The 13,698-nt window shown below is 39.7% G+C and overlaps 1 non-coding gene across 1 annotated transcript; it reads left to right on the forward strand.

The window, feature by feature from the left end:
* The first annotated feature begins 7,353 nt into the window (after positions 1–7,353).
* Positions 7,354–7,435, forward strand: trnal-aag. The gene has a single exon. It is a non-coding gene; the product is annotated as a tRNA-Leu (tRNA).
* The last annotated feature ends 6,263 nt before the right edge of the window (positions 7,436–13,698 follow it).

Here is a 13,698-nt window from a genome sequence, read left to right on the forward strand (position 1 = left end):
ATGTCATGTGAAACCACAAGAAGGTAAGCTAGTCAAGGCACTTCTTGTTGTTTTTTCAAAGATAAAGTCGTGATAGTAGCACCAACACACGCATCCTCCTCCGCTGCCATGTTGATGTTGGTTCGGCTTGTCTGCGTTTACTTTCGTCGCTCTGGTATGTCCCGCCTTAAGCCTCGGCGCTGCAACGTGATTGGCCCGAACCGCTTTTGGTTCGGACTCAAACGGTTGAAGCAGGAGCGCTACAAGATGGATTCTTGTGTGTTTGTGAACGCACAAATACGGCGGCAGTTCATCTTGCAGGCAAGGTTAGCCCAGAACGGGAAACAGAGTTTATAGCATTGATACTGTTAATCACACGTTACATAATTAAGAGAATGTCTTACCCATGGCCAAAATAAAACTGATTTTAAAACAATAGGGCAAACTGTGAAAATCTCACAGTTTTCTCACATATTACCCCATTTACACTGCCCTTTTTTAACCGTGCCGAGACCAGTCTGAGCTCGGTAACTGAGATAATTATCGAGTGTAAATGGATCGCAAACTGAACTGAACCGCGCTAAATCTAGACCAGTTCGATGATTGGGCTCGGCCCGGTTTTGCAGTGGCCCGGTTCTCAGATAACAAAGAGCGCATGTGCAGACCGCGTCATCTCCTTACAGCCAGCTGACATTTCAGACATTCATAAAAATACTAGCTTCCTTACCGTGCCACACGATTTCCAGAGATGCTTCTGCTTATCAGTGTGATGAACCTCAACGTCTGTCGTTGTTTCCTGCGTCTGTAAATCCTTATTAGACGTTTGTTTGTCTTATCCACTTCCCAAAAGCCGACACTGTCCCAGCATAACTTCCTGAATGTTACGGGCGCCGCCATTTTGATTTGCTTGAGTCCCTCCTTCAATCCTAGAGAGCAGTAGTACTGTATATCGTCACTAGGAGGCGAGGAACCATGCTAGGGTGATGTGATGTGAACCAAACTCTGCATGGTTAACTGATCCAAGCTCGGTCCGAGCTCGGCACGGATCGGTTAAAAAAGGGTTGTGTAAATGGGGCTTATGTTTATCAGGAGACTTTAAAAATGCTGATACACGTTTAAGTTCCTGGAATTTATGCGTTCCCAGAACATGTATACATATGGAGGTTTGTGGGGGTCCAACTCCCTATTTCTGATTTCAGACATGAATACTTATGTCCTAGTTGAAAAGATCCCATACATTCCCAGAAATGACTATAAACGTTTGTTGGCAGCCTTACTTGGACTATGTGGACACTAGTGCAGTGCTATTATTGGATTTTGTACAGGATCATATATAAATGTAGACTTTATAAAGTATTGGTCATCAGTAATAAGTTTTTTTCTGTTTGCTTCTCCAGGGTTGGAATGGGTATGGAGATGTGTAGCATTCATGAACCTAACCCTAATGTAGTCAAACCCCTGATAGGGTGTATAATGTTTAGTTTTCATTTGAGTACATTTCCAGTTAATATTTTCAGTTTTTACACAGCTCATCGAACATGACTTCTTTTGTTTTGTTACTGAGAAGAGTATTTCAGCATGACACCTAATGAAGTTATACATTGACACATTCGTTTCCGAACCACTACACTGAGCATGTGAAACATAGCCAACTAATAGTTTGACTATATTAGATTTATTGTATGCACAATCAACTATGCTGTAATTATCTGGTATTGAACCATTGTTTAAATCAAACTGTTTTCTAAGTGGAATATGTTGCGGTTGTCTCTCTGGTTCTCTGCATAGCTTTAGATTTAGAAAGAGAAGCTCTGAGTGAATTATAAATTGCATGTGTAATACATACCACATGTCATTCTTCAAAAGCCAGTCTAGATAGAGTCAGAGCAACATGCCAGGAACTCCATAAAAATATCAAAGATAGCCTCTGTGAAAGACAGCTGCCAACAATGTTGCATAAGTCAACTGTTAAAAGAAAAGAGATTACAGGATTTATGCTATTAAGTGCTTACTTATGCTGTGTTACCAGCTAGCCCTGTGATGGACTGGCAGCCTGTCCACGGTGTATCCTGCCTCTCACCCAGTGACCGCTGGACATACACATATGAAGAGTTATTAAAAGTCATCAAATACAAAAAATAAACTAATAAACACATTGTCTTTAACCACAGGAAGTCATCTTCTTTTAATATATTTATTTATTTATTATTATTATTTTATTTTTTATGTTTTTTTAGGCAGTCATCTTGTGGGAACTAAAAGAGTAAAACCAGTTAGTTTGAATAAGGTCAACTGTTTCAAAACTAAAGTTGGCCAGATACTTGCAGTACGACTAACTCTACCTGAGCAGTTAGCCTGACTAATTAACGAGCTAATATTAATATTCGTTATGCTGGTATTTCTCTGTTGTTGGGATTCAGCCAGGGAAGAACATAAATCTAAGACTGTGGCTGAAAACCACAAGAAATGTGGCACTGTTGTAGAGTCATGCTCTAAGAAACTGCCCAATGCTATAAAGCTATGCTTCTCCCCTCTCATCTTCCTCTTTGGCCTGCTGCTGGCCAGTTTCAGGGGAGAGGCCTCTCTCTTATTCTGTGGACCTCGTGAGGAGAAGGTCTACACAGGAGGGACAAATACCCCGTTTACACTACCCTTTTTTAACCGTGCCGAGACTAGTCTGAGCTCGGTAACTATCGAGTGTAAATGGATCGCAAACTGAACTGAACCGTGCCAGACACAACCGGACCGCGCTAAATCTACACCAGTTCGATAGGTGGGCTCGGCCCGGTTTTTCCTGGCTTGGTTCTATGATAACAAAGAGCGCATGAGCAGAAGACCGCGTCATCTCCTTACAGTCGGCTGACTAGTTTTGCGTTTATATTCATAAAAATACCAGCTTCCTTACCGTGCCACACATTTACCAGTGATGATTCTGCTTAGCAGCGTGATTAACCTCAACGTCTGTCGTTGTTTCCTGCGTCTGTAAGCCCTGATTAGACGTTCGTTTGTCTTATCCACTTCCCAAAAGCCGACTCTGTCAAGTAAATTCACCAAAGGTTGTCGTCTTCGCCTGACTATCCGCAAAAAGCAATAATAACCAAACAGAACTTCCTGAATGTTACGGGCGCCGCCATTTTTATTTGCTTGAGTCCCTCCTTCAATTCTAGAGAGCAGTAGTACCGTAGATCGTCACTAGGAGGCGAGGAAACCAAGGAACCGAGATAGCGTGATTTGTAAACGGTCGTAAGAACCAAGCTCGGCTTGGTTAACTGATCCAAGCTCGGACCGAGCTCGGCATGGATCGGTTTAACAAGGGTAGTGTACCCTTGTTCATGTAAATGGGACTAAAGTGACCATGGGCCCGGAGGAATTCGGAGACCCACCACATGGGCGCAGGCTAGAACTGAAGCCTTGTACAGCCTACCTTTTGTGAAATCAATGTCAGACCCATGCACCCAACCGGACACGAAGGCAGAGGTTTGGCAGGGATGGTAGGGAAAGTAAGAATGGGATTAATCATTTAAAAAGGTTTACTTTTAATGTGATTTTAAGGTTTGACTGAGGTTAAACCCTGGAACTAACAAGCTAAGCTACCCGCTTGCGATTTTTGAAACAATCTATGCTGATGTGTTTCGCGTTGTGTTTTAATGTCTGCTAGCATTAGCCTCTATTAGCCTCCTCAATAACTTGCTACTAACCCTAGTTAAACATAGCTACGACTTGTTTAAACAGAATGTTTGTTTTCGTTTAGCTCCGCCATCGTCCGATTGTGCCATGAGCATCAGGACAGCATTATTAGGGAACATTAATGTTGACTTAATGGTGTTTTGTGTAATTTAAGATTAGCCCATCAAGTGCACTGACACATGTGTAAATCTGGTTGATTGTCCACTTACACTGCCCTCTAGCTTATTGCATCACCAATTTGAGAATAAGTATTAATTATTTTCTGTGGAAATAATTACATTAAAAAAAATCAAGTGCCCTAAAGTTTATTGATTTTTATTTAGCAAATCATTCTTTAAAAATATTATTTCCTCAAATAATGCTTTATCTAACCTGGAGTTGCACTGTAAAAGGGATAGAACACATATCAAATGTTTTTCTAAATTATAATTTCACTCCAAATTCTTTAAAATGAACTTTGGTTCTCTAACTTAGATCTGCAGTGAACCAGGATTGACTGAATCATTATTATGGTGATGGTTTTCAACAATTTTTAATTGTTCTTTTGTGTTTACATAGTTCCTTAGTTTCTCTAATCTTAATTTTGCTTGGTAGTTTTAGTTAAATTTCACCAGTCTTCTGGAAGGGATTTGTTGTTTTAAGTATATGGCTGATTACTCCAACCTTTTAATAAATCCAGGTAAACATTATATAATGGTGTTCTCTGGATGAGCATTTATTTCTATTAATAAATTCTTATTCTTGAAGAGAAGTTGTCAGTCATTTATTCTATATATGTGCAGAGTTTGCTGTTAGATGAAGGCCAGTATTGAACTAATATCAAAGCCAATTGGCCTGATGTTCACCGGCCCAAAGAAAACGAGAGTTATTTGATAAACATTAAATAACTTACAAATATGTGTAATAGCCCAACACTGTAAACAGTACTATGATAAAAAGTTTTGCACAATAAGCCTTTAAACACTAAACTACATCTATATTTCGTATATTTGCTCAAGTCCATGTAACAAACTCCAAGTAACAATGAGTAAATGTCATTTAGAAAATTTTCAGCAATCAAATCACCTTTATTCAGCTGTGATTGTGTACATAATCATGGAATTGGTATACATAAACAGAATGTCTTTTTTTATGGAGAAATCCATGATGTTATATTATTTTTGCAGCCTTTGTGATAACTGTTGCAATTCTTTTTTTAAATAAAACTAATTATATCAGGACCTACTTTTTCTTAGTGTTTATATTTGTTCACATACTTGAACATAACCATGATACCACGGTTATCATACCATGAGAATCTCCATTGTCAACTTTTAAGTGATTCCTGTGACCTGACCTGATTGAGCTGATCGGTAATCTGGTCAAAGCATCGTTAACAAAGACATCATGATTGTCAGGGCTGCTGCCAGTGTGCAATTAAATCCACCTAGCAAGGCATTAGTACAATAAATGATTTCCAGAAACACATTTCAATCTTTACACTTTGGCTGTTAGCTATTACTGTCAGGCCCTGGATAAAGGAGTACCATCAGCCAATGATATTGTATAACAGTTAAGCTCCGGGGCATCCTTGGAAATCGAGCAGACCCTTTGAAACTGTAGCTCTAGTAAACAAACAATTAAGTCAAAACGAAAGCATTAACACTGAACCAACCACACTTAAGGGTCATGGAACGTAACCCAGCACTGTGGTTGATTATTTCCGCCGGAAATCCTGAAAGGATTTAACTGACTCGCACATGTGTTTGGTGCAATCATCCATTTTGCTCTTCCAGTTGTACGAGCCACACATTGGTGAAACAAGTCCACAGGCGTGTGTGTGTGTGTGTGTGTGTGTGTGTGTGCGTGTGTGGAGGGGGCAGTGTTGTGGTAGTGGAGCTTAGAAAGGATTTAAACACTACTACTTAGAAACTCTTAACCTTACTGACCCGTTTCCGACTAATACAAATCCTGTTGTACTTGAGAATTACATTAAGCCCTTGCTTTGATCGTGAGGTCCTGTGGGCACATGTACGGGAACATTAACAGTAGATTTTCATTTTTCAGATGTTTAACTTGCTGGGTTAACCAAAGTTCCTGTGGGAAGATTATATATCTTCTTTCTTCTATACGGGGTCACAAATGCATAAAACAATTAGTTGGTTGTATATTCCTCAGCACTGCTACATTGCGACAAGAAGGCCATGGGTTTGAATCCTGGCCTGGGGTCTTTGTAGACAGAGGTGACAGATATACAGCTATAGAAAAAAAGACGTGGTGGATAACTCAAGGAAACGTCAAGAAGAGCTAAGCCTGTGGTAGTGGACACTTGGGATTCATAGGCATACTTTGCCCAAGGAAGATTGGTACTCTAGGTGGAAGGGTCAGACGAACATAGGCATCTAAGCTTGGCCTCCAGTTCCTGGTTCATTTGTTCTGTTTGACTGTTAGTCTGAGGGTGCAAACCCAAATTCAGAGCTACCTTTGCACCAGGAGCAGAACACTGATCTTTTCATACACGGGAAATAAACTGAGAACCTTGGTCAGAGAGGATGCCATGAAGGTGAAAATTTGTTTTGAATAAACGTTTAGGAGTTTCGTAAGAAGTAGGAAGCTTTCTGACGGAACAATAGGACGTACGTTTACCCATGACCCAAGATCTAAAGTGATGTGCGACCATGGACATTACGGGATAGGAACAGGCTGCGGTAGAACACTTGTAGGTTGGTTGCAAGATTTATTTTGAAGACATATATTACAGGTCAACACATAATCTCTTACATCCTTATTTGCGAAAGGCCACTAGAAGTTTAGTTGAAGGAGCGGCTAACGTCAGGATGACAAGAAAACTTAGCAACGTGAGTTCAATAAATGAGTCTACCTTGAACTGGGTAACAGTAAGTGTTATTAAGAGGTCCGGGTCTGAGTCCTGAGCTTCTTCAATGAGACTACTCGTCTCCTACGATTAGGAGGTAAGATGGCATTGACAGTGGGGCTTTCATCAGAGAAAAACTGCCTAGAAGAGGCAGACTTGGTGTAATGGGAGCTTGGTCTGTAGGATATGGTGAAATATGGAGAAAAACAAGGACCAATAGGACTGTCAGGGGTTGACATGTTTAGAGGTCTGAAGATAAGCAAGACATGTGTGATAGTTTCAGACTAGAATTATGTTTGTGACTCCCTAAAACCAATGGTGCTACTCTTCGAATGCCATTTTAACAGCCAGGAGTTCTAGGTCACCTACATCAAGGGACCCCAACCTTTTTTGCACAATGGACCGATTTAATGTGAGACAATATTTTCATGAACAGGCCTTTCAGTTGTGGCAGATAAAATGAAATGATACGACCATCATAAAATGGTCTAAATATAATAATGTTCTGATGCATCTCAATAATCCAGGAAGAAAAAAAAGGGGGTAGCTCCCCTGGACAGGTTCTTACTCTATCTACAAGAAGTCTGTTATACAAGATACTTCTTCAGTCTGGGAAGTTTCAGGTAAACCCAGCCTTATAAACTTATAACTAATCTATAACTAAGCTTATAACTAAGCTAATAACTTTGCATAGTTGATCAACATGTTTAACAGTGACAATCAAAACTGATTGTTCACATGCAAAATAGGGCCATCCACCCAACAACCAGTCATTAGTGCTCTGATGATCCCTTTAGACCAGTGTAAGTCGACAGTCTCATGACAGTGTATATGGTAGTGTGGCCGAGCGGTCTAAGGCGCTGGATTAAGGCTCCAGTCTCTTCGGGGGCGTGGGTTCAAATCCCACCACTGCCAAAACCATTTTTCCTTCAAGGATACGGACAAATTTCAAGCAACATGCAACTTCTCTTAGTACTTGGGTCGGAGACCTCCTTTGTGCTTCTCAGGAAGGTTGCAAATACACCTGGTTTGATCCCTGTAGAATGCCACTCTGGGTGCCTGACCCCTAGCCCCAGGTGCTCCCCGGGAACTGTGATAGCTGCCTGATGCTCCCTAAGGAATGGGTTAAATGCAGAAGACAAATCTCATTGAAATGTACAATTGCAATGACAAAGAAGAACTTGCTGGTGAAGATTCTCAGTCATCCAGGTCATTACCATTCCAAAAAAAGTAAAAAACAAAACAACTGGACTTGTTTTCCGTAGTAGAAGACGTTTCGCTTCCTCTCCAGGAAGCTTTCTCAATTCAAAAAGTCCGGAGTAATGTGGAGTAACAAGCTTTATACCATTACCAAACAAAGGCCTTGTAATGGCTTAGATAACATGCAAATTCAACCGAAACAGGTCCACTCTGAGAGCTACCTCCTCAGGACAAGACTCTGCTGTCCACCTACACCTAAAGGACAAAGGACACTCTATTGAGGACCAAAATGCTCACAGTCTGGACAAAGAGGACAGATGGTTTGAAAGGGATGTGAAGGAAGCCATCTATGTTAAGAGAGAAAACCCAACCTTAAACAGAGGAGGAGGCCTTGGTTCCAACTCTCAAAAACTTACAACACAGCTATAGGATTAATTCCAGCCAATCATCACCTTAACTCTCACCCTCATTCGGGAGATCAAAACTTTGTTCCTGTAAGCCAGGCCAATAACGACCCTAACGACTCCCCATTACTAAAGGGTGGACCTGTTTCGGTTGAATTTGCATGTTATCTAAGCCATTACAAGGCCTTTGTTTGGCAATGGTATAAAGCTTGTTACTCCACATTACTCCAGACTTTTTGAATTGAGAAAGCTTCCTGGAGAGGAAGCGAAACGTCTTCTACTACGGAAAACAAGTCCAGTTATTTTGTTTTTTACTTTTTTTGGAATGTTGAAGAACTTGGCAACCATATTTTGTGTGATCTTGGAGGTTCGGGGAACAAAAGGGGATGTCGGCCAAATAGACAAAGACAAAGTCATTAAGGAACAAAGTTTATTGTTAACAAATGCATGGGACAATGTAAGCGCATTATTGAGGCCAAAAGGCCTTAAAATGCCTTAGTGGTGTCTTGAAAGCTTTTTCCACTCACCCCGTTCCTTTATACCTTTATCCTGACTAAATTGTAAACATTTATGTCAGTAATGAGAGAGAACATTTGCTTATCATTGTTATTTGGTTAAGACCTCCACAGCGGATACAATGCCGCAGAAAGACATTTTTCTTGGAGCCCCAGATAAGAGATTAATGGCACAATCATGTGGCCTGTGAGGAGGAAGAGCCTTGTGTTTGATGAATACCTGCTTTAGGTTGTGGTACTTGGCTGGGACGTTAGATGAGCTGGAGCATGAAACTTTCTTCTCCATAAGAGGCCGGTCAACAGGAGCAACGGTAGGCTGCAAACAGGAAGAATGACAATAAGTGCTCCGAGATTCAACTCTTATCTCGCCAGTTAAGATGAGGATTATGTGGTCAAATATCTGCAGTACAGACACGCCTCAGCGTTTGCATTCTGCAGGGGTTTTTGTATAAGCCAGATCTGCATGGACTCAACCGTGTTGCTGGGCTGGGGACGGAGACGAGGGAGACCCTTTGGTTAAACAAGGAAAGGAATGACGTCTTGGTCTCAAAACTGAATTTCTGTTTTGTTCTCTGTTTTTTCTCTATAATAATCACCAAGAAGATCAATTCTTCCAGGGATTTTGGTTCGTCTTCCAACTTGTCTTTGGAAATCGTTTTCCTTCGTTTGAGGAGTGAATTAATGCACCTTTCATTGCCTATGTGTTCCAACCTGAAGAGGCCGCTGAGGTACAGAAATCTATGGCGAACTCTGCTACGTTTTTGTTTCCTTGTTTAATACTCCAGAGGAGCCTTGTTACTTTGATTTCACTCACAATGCAACCAACAGTTTCTTTTCATTCAGAGATGAAATTGTCAAAGCATACATTAGATGGAGAATGCAAATCATATATGGCTTCACCCCACTTTAAGGCCTTGGCTTTCATCAGACCCACAATATACGACACTCAAGGAGAATCATCTGGAAGAGGTTGGAGTAAACGACTGAAAACAAGTGAACATTGTAGCAGGAAACCGCCACGTCCTCCAATTACCCCTGAAAAATGTTCTGGGGTTGGAACAGAGGCTGAAAACAATCTAGGAAACACAGGAGGAGACTGAAAAGGAACAGGAGGCGCTCTGGAAACTGAAAGAGGAGGAAGAGCTTACAGCGCGTGTCCTGCATGAGACCGGTCAATTGATCTAGATCAGGGGTCACCAACATGGTACCTGGTAGCCCCCGAAGACCACATATGGTGCCCACAAGCCTGTCAAAAAAAACGAAATTATTCAGTTGCTCTTCCTTTTTATTCACACTTATTTACATAGATTTGAAAGGACAAATTCATTAAAAACATGTTTATATTACATAAGATTAAGGTGAGCTCTGACTCAAAGGTCAGTACAGGTAGCTCTTCGTATGACACGGTATCAATGAAGAAATTCTCAGTTTCAAAAAGGTTGGTGATCCGTGATCTAGACTCTGGTTGGAAAAGCTCTGCTGTTTGCTGAGATTTTCTAAAACGGGTTTGTTTTTTTGGCAGATTGTGTCTCTGAGGTTTTCTCCTGGGTCGATCTGGCTTGATGGTTCTGTCACGATTGGCGAACATTTTTTGAATGATATTTTCCTCAGTAAACCTTTTTAAATGGTTTCCTTGTCCTGAGTGGTTTATCTGCATGTGAAACAAAAAGTTATCTCTTATCATGTCACATGATGATTGTTTATTTTGTCTGAACAGAAGTGCATGAAGCCAGAGTTTTCCCTTTTTACCATATTTCCTAATGGATTTGGAAAGCGACGAAATAAAAAGTCTTTGGAAAGTTGTTCAAAGCAGTGCATACACATGCTAAATTCATTATTAAAAGGCAACCATTGTGTGCATCTATGGTGTAGGCAGAGACCCTTTTTTTCTAGCAAACTCAGCTTCATGCCAAAAAAAAGAATCACTTTGTGGACCTGACTCACTTTTTCGGGAACCACTTTTGGGGTGCTTCCTGTAACAAAAACATCTTGACGAGTCTTAAGTTCCCACTGGAAATGTGTCACTTCTTCTGGAGAGTAAGCTGAGACGTGACTGAGCGCAGCAATAAATCACAAAGGCATGCTTCTATACAAGAAAGCGTTAGTCTTCCTGTACATAATCTCCCCCAGAAATTAGTCATGAATTAGATTATGGGTTCAAATATTTGAGTTTACAAATTATGATAGCCAGTGTGAACATATGCAAAAGGTGCTCAATCAATGGATCAGAGTCAAATAAGATAATAATTTTGAGTATTATTTTAGATTTACTGTCATGTGGGAATATATATTGTTTTCTTTGACGTGACAGAGTACTAGAGCTTTACTGCAAAGCTTTAACAGCACTTTTACACTACAGCTGTAACTTATTTCCTTCATGTTGCTGCACAAATCACTGTGTATGTTTGACACAAATGGCAATTGTAAGAAGCCTCTCGTTCTGTTGGGTTCTTTGAGTTGTTGAAACGGCATTCATAAGTCAACCTATGTTCTATTTTTCTTTCTTTCACAGGAAGGTTTGGGTTACCAGCTCCAAAAGTCCCAGAGAGGCTCCCCTTGAAGGCCTTTAAGAGGCCCTCCCTGCATAGTTTGTGGAGACACTAGAGAATAGTACAGAAAAAATACAACAGCCTTAACAGAAAATAAAGGTTGGAAAACCAAAAGGGCACATTTTAGCTTTTAACTTTGTGGAGAACCGAACACAAAAAAATGGCCCCTCCTAATCCTTTGATTAAACTAAAATTATGAACTGAGGAAAGAGGGGAGTTCCTAAACATGCTGGCCCCATGCATGCTAAACACGTACTCTCCACATACGTTCTGCTTCTCATTATACTTTAATGACTCAAGCCGCCCTTCCCCCCAGGCCTATAGCTTCATGGCCATTTATGTGTCAACCAAATTACCACGGGTAACCTGTTTTGTTTTAGATTAGCATTTGATTTTTATTTCTCATCCTTCCCTGATCCTAGATGTGCAGCAAAGATCGTAGCATAATCAATCTAAGCTCTAAATGAGGTAAAACTTTCTTCAGATCTGAGATAGAGTGTATTTTCTGCCTTTTAAAATCCACCATCTTTTGCTCTCCTGTGAAACGCCGTGGCTAAGAAACTGTGGCTAATCTGGAGGCAGTGAGTGTCCTCGTCTGAACTTAGAGTCGATGAAACAGCAAAGTCCCGCTGCTGCGTGGCTTCTCTCCTTCTCTCCATTCCTCCTCCTCTTCTTCGCTCAGCGCTAGAAAGCCTTGCTCCATCACTACCCGCCTGCTCACAGCATGTCAACAAGTAACATCTGCGATGTGAAGGTGTAAATTTGGACTAAATTCAGGTCAGAATATGTGAGAAAAATACCACTTGCAATCAACAGCAGAAGGAAAACAGCTATTTTAGACATAAAAGCACACAAAAGGTTGAAGTTTTGCCATCGAGTCGTTTCAATCCTAATGAAAAGTGCAGCGATAATCAGAGCAAGAAAACCGAGTTTAGATCCTTTATAAGTTCCTTGCAAATGAACTGAAATCATATTTCTTAAAATAAGTGCTGAAATTGTACATATTCTCTAATATGCTAGTGTGATTGAAACAATGGTAAATATACTAATTCAGTTTTTATGACTATAATTCAGTTTTCAGAATCCCATGATTAAAACTATATAAGGTAGAGTAAAATAGTCAAAGAGGATTTATTTTTTTTCAATAATATTTTTTGTAAAACAAGAACAATATAAACTATTGTGGACATTTGGTGCTTTTTTGCCCCATAAACTCCTAAAAACAGGATAGTTATTTCTGCAGTATTATATATTTTCAATGCAGTTGAACCTGATCAGTTTCTATTTCATATTTAAAAGTATAATCATGTTTGATTAGAATTTGTTCTCAAAAATATTAAATGTTTTAGATTTCAATTATTTTAAACTTTTGTAGCCTCAGATGTCACATACCAGAGATTTATTTTTCCAAATCATGTTAACCTATTTTTTTCATTAATGTTACAGAATTGATTTACACTGATCAAAAGTCACTCACCTCAGCATGCCATATGCTTGAAAGTGAATGCAAAGCTGACATGATCCACTTTCTGATTTATTTAGATATTGTCTGAGTACTTGAAGACACTAATAAAGTTCTGAAATTTAATTTCAACATGCTCAGTAAAAGCATATAAAAGAAAAGACAATGATGACACAGAGCAAGTAACCTATCCTGTCCTGACACAGCAGAATACCGTGAACTTCACACTTTTGATTGCAGCACAAGAACAGATCCACTTCGGCACACAAACATTAAACATGTGACAGGACTTGCTCCACTAAATGGTAAACAGAAAATGTCAACTGTTTAATTAGCGCTGGTTTGAATGTTCATTTCCTCCTTTAAATTTCACTTTTAGTTAGTAGTTTTTAGATTGATTAGAGTTTAAATTGTTTTTTGTGTTTACTTTTGTTTAGTGAATAATAGTGAATAATCTCATCTAATTAGGACAAAATAAACCTTTGCATTCTTTATTCAACATGAAACAGGGATCACTTAGTGAGAAGGGAAAGGTTTAACCTATAGATGAGGTTCCTACAAGGAGTTATGAGTCTCACTGATGTATTAACATTAGGATAATATAATCGCCATCCTGTTAAATGGTCTTTAATTCAAAGTTTTGTGTTAAAATGCCTCCTTCTGGTTGTTTTTCTTTAATTCCAGGCAGCATACGCTGGGTGGTAAGTAAGTAGGTGTTTAGTTCCTAAAAAAAAACAGCTCACCACCCCCACAAACACATTAAAAATGGAATCACAAATTGAAATTGCCTCATTATGCAACCAAACTGTCAAGTTATGATTATTTGAACAAAAGTTTCTCAGTCCTGTGTGGGAGGATGCAAATATTAATAAAAGCTTTTTTTTGAGACAGCAACTTATGTTGAGGGAGTTTTTCTTGTTTGTCTCTGCGATCTGTTTTTCTTTTATCCCTTTTCACAAACGCTGAAGTTTAGTTGAAAAGAATAAAACATACACTTTATTCCCAAGCTTCTAAAGACACTGTGTCAGCCATCTCAGCTCCGGTGAAA

This window comes from Fundulus heteroclitus, chromosome 19 (genome assembly GCF_011125445.2).
Source record: "Fundulus heteroclitus isolate FHET01 chromosome 19, MU-UCD_Fhet_4.1, whole genome shotgun sequence".
Classification (NCBI taxonomy): Eukaryota; Metazoa; Chordata; class Actinopteri; order Cyprinodontiformes; family Fundulidae; genus Fundulus; species Fundulus heteroclitus.